Source organism: Hyalella azteca, unplaced genomic scaffold (genome assembly GCF_000764305.2).
Source record: "Hyalella azteca isolate HAZT.00-mixed unplaced genomic scaffold, Hazt_2.0.2 contig13692, whole genome shotgun sequence".
Lineage (NCBI taxonomy): Eukaryota > Metazoa > Arthropoda > Malacostraca > Amphipoda > Hyalellidae > Hyalella > Hyalella azteca.
In genome coordinates, this window is record NW_025943604.1 from 220,071 (window position 1) to 223,931 (window position 3,861).

At 42.6% G+C, this 3,861-nt stretch overlaps 2 non-coding genes across 2 annotated transcripts; both read right to left on the minus strand.

Moving 5' to 3' along the window:
* Positions 1 to 3,097: 3,097 nt before the first annotated feature.
* Trnad-guc lies at positions 3,098 to 3,169 on the minus strand. The gene has a single exon. It is a non-coding gene; the product is annotated as a tRNA-Asp (tRNA).
* Positions 3,170 to 3,470: 301 nt separating this feature from the next.
* Positions 3,471 to 3,542, minus strand: Trnad-guc. The gene has a single exon. It is a non-coding gene; the product is annotated as a tRNA-Asp (tRNA).
* Between the last annotated feature and the right edge of the window lie 319 nt (positions 3,543 to 3,861).

Below are 3,861 nucleotides of genomic sequence, written 5' to 3' on the forward strand. Positions count from 1 at the left end.
GTCTGGTGATTCTTTAGCGAACTGAGGACCGCCGTGTGATGGGTTTTGCTGGTGATGGCCGACACGCGGGTGGTCGCTTTACTGCTAGTTCAGGGGAATATCCGAGGTTTCCTGCTAAAGAAGGTAAAGTTGTAAGGTTTGCCGCCATAAGAGATAAAGCTCGGGGTTTAATCCTCCTCGTGAACGGCTGGCGCTGCGCTATTGACAAAACAGTAACAGGCTATGCTAAAAAAGATCAGAATGAATAACATCAAACACCGAAGAAGGTTTCTGCCTATCGAGTTTACCATCTCAGTCCACTCTAATAAATAATTCACTAAAAGTATTATCGGTAGACCTCAGCTTCGGTGGGTCTGGTGCCATCTCTAAAAATTGGCCCTCGGCGACGTGGTTAGTAACAGCGATTACTGCAGGTGAAATAAAAACGCGAACCGTAGCTGCTGGAATAAACTGACCACTTTTCTGTAAGTATTTTTCTACGCACCTATTTGCTGTAAACAATCGAAACCAAGTTGAAAAAAATATAACTCAGTACTCACTGCAGTGAGTGACAGAGAGCGCATTTTCTCGTCGACGAAAACTTGAGGTCACGGACAGACGGACGGACAGACGGACAGAGAGGTCACGGACAGACGGACGGACAGACGGACAGACAGACGGACGGACGGACGGACGGACATGGCGAGCACAATATTGCATTTTTTCCATAAATGAGAAAATGCGCTAATAACACCAGTTTGGATAGACCTCTTACTGTTGTAGTTTCCATATGTTGCCTCAAACATTTCTAATATCAATGAACGTGTCTCGGTTGCGCTGTCGCTGTTTGCGACCAGACTTTTGAGCGCTAGAGTAATCTTGCCGAGTTACTGAAAATACTTCACGAAAGCCAAATTTCTGTCCTACCACGATTGGGTAATTTTTCTCTGGCAAAACCTGCAAATGTAACTAAACAATTAAATGTCATGTAATTATTCAGCGGAGTTATTTGGCATTTGCTATTATAATTTTGTAACCTCTTCGATACCTAAGAGCATAAATAAGGTATGCTTCTCATCGAGTCAAGTCTGTCATTTGATGAAAATTCCCATCAAAATTCCAACTTCCGGAAGCAATTAAGTCTCGATTTAGTTCAATCCGGGGAGCTCAATCCTCAGTCAATTAATATATTCGGGGAGTGAGCGACCGGCTTCAGCTCTGCATTGAAATCGCTCGATTTTCCAGCCCTGATTAATGTCCGCGACTTGCCTATGAAAACTTGCTTTATTTATCCGATGGAAATCTAACTATCCTGCATTAATTATCACGTGAGACTTAGGCAGAACATTTTTGTAAATCTTCGGCTTAATTTGTATTTATTTCAAGCTTGTTAAAGCGGGCCTTCATTTTGTTTAATCAACGTGAGTGCAATGTACGTGCGCGCTTCGTATTTGAATGCAAAATGACTAAGAAAATTAGGAAGTGAATCATGATGACGGAAACGTAAGTGCTGTCTCGATGCCAATGAATGTTCATTAGGAGGAATGTTCATTAGGAGGAATGTTCATTAGGAGGAATGTTCATTAGGAGGAATGTTCATTAGGAGGAATGTTCATTAGGAGGAATGTTAATTAGGAGGAATGTTAATGCCGAGTAATGTTCATGCAGAAGAATGTTATTTATGGCACTGACACTTGAATTTCCATGCTGGAGAGGGTCATTTTCGATCATCAATTGCTTGCATGATACGTATAAAGAAAGCTTTACTATTTTTTCCAATAATAGTGTATAATATTTGTCTACAGTATTACATTAATATGACGGCCACCCTATATTCAACTGCCATTACCAAACAATGTACAGCTTTCTAAGTAAGCATTTTCCGCAGGAAATTGCAGAAATCTTTAAGCAAGCATTTTCCTCCGAAAATTGCTAATTATAGTACTATTATTTGCTTCCAATAAGTCACCTATATAAACGATGTACAGCACTTGCCATGGTGTTCCCACTTAATATGTCTCAAAGCCAGCGTCTGCCGCAGCATATGAGTCAGTGTAGCGGGCCGAGTGAGGCGTGTTTACGTCGCGTCTGACTGATGGTTCCGCGGTCGCAAATCAAACCATTCATTGCTTGGCCGCTCCCGATGGTTGCTACTTGTAAGCTGCTCGATCAGTCATGTCGCCTTAGCCCTGCAGCATATAATACTGCTAGCAGTGAATTGCTGTGCAGCATATGTTGTAAGCAGTGTAATGCCGTGCAGCATATGATGCTGCAAGCAGTGTAACGCCGTGTGGCATATGATGCTGCTAGCAGTGTAATGCCGTGTAGCATATGATGCTGTAAGCAGTGTAATGCCGTGTAGCATATGATGCTGCTAGCAGTGTAATGCCGTGCAGCATATGATGCTGCAAGCAGTGTAATGCCGTGTAGCATATTATGCTGTAAGCAGTGTAATGCCGTGCAGCATATGATGCTGCAAGCAGTGTAATGCCGTGTGGCATATGCTGTAAGCAGTGTAATGCCGTACAGCATATGCTGTAAGCAGTGTAATGCCGTGTGGCATATGCTGTAAGCAGTGTAATGCCGTGCAGCATATGCTGTAAGCAGTGTGATGCCGTGCAGCATATGATGCTGCAAGCAGTGTAATGCCGTGCAGCATATGCTGCAAGCAGTGTAATGCCGTGTAGCATATGATGCTGTAAGCAGTGTGATGCCGTGCAGCATATGATGCTGCAAGCAGTGTAATGCCGTGCAGCATATGCTGCAAGCAGTGTAATGCCGTGATGTAATGCCGTGCAGCATATGATGCTGTAAGCAGTGTAATGCCGTGCAGCATATGATGTTGCAAGCAGTGTAATGCCGTGCAGCATATGATGCTGCAAGCAGTGTAATGCCGTGCAGCATATGATGTAAAATTTTGTGTTTGTAGATGTAGATGTGCAGGCCAAGGATGGCTTCTAACTAGTATGGGGCAGAATGGTTTAATGACAGAAACACAGTATAAAAAAAATTTTCTGTCGGAACGAAACATTTAAATGGTTTTTTTTTGTATTGTTGGTATTAATATGTTCAATTTTTCTGTATTAGTGGATGTCTTGCAGGCAACCAAAAACTTCACCTCCCAGGCGGGGAATCGAACCCCGGTCTCCCGCGTGACAGGCGGGGATACTTACCACTATACTACCTAGGAGTGATAGGTGCTCGACACTTTGCCATAGTGAATTAAATTATGACAGAAACATCAACTATAATAGAAAACCTTGCTTCATAAAATTAATTGTTCAATGCTACAGGCCTGAGTTTTTTTTATGTACAGAAGCGAATAGCTCTCACAACTATGAATACAAGTTTGTAGCTCGAAAAAGGGTACTTGCCAAATATATCACAAATTTTTGTCCACAATTAAGATGAATGATGGGGATATTCATTTATCTGCTTTTATGTGATAACTTGATTACAGATTAAATTTGAACGTGGGAGAAAAAAATGTCCTCCCAGGCGGGGAATCGAACCCCGGTCTCCCGCGTGACAGGCGGGGATACTTACCACTATACTACCTAGGAGTTGTGGAATGAAGCACCGATACGGGATTCGAGCGACGCAGAATATTATAATAGCTGGTCTGGCCACAAATATCTCATCTCACTTCGCAAAATTATAGTAATCTCCGCGTATGATACGTTGTTACGATTTTAAATGATAAATTGAAATGATCCTTACTTCCAGCATATGTCTACATTTTCAGTACATCATAAGTTCAATTGAAATTGAGTGGAAATACCCTGCATCACAGCCGTCGTGCGCAGGCAACATTGCCATTTGATCGGCCCCTGCTCGCATCTGGGCCGGTTCCGTCTATTTGTGTACTTTAAAAGCCGGTCA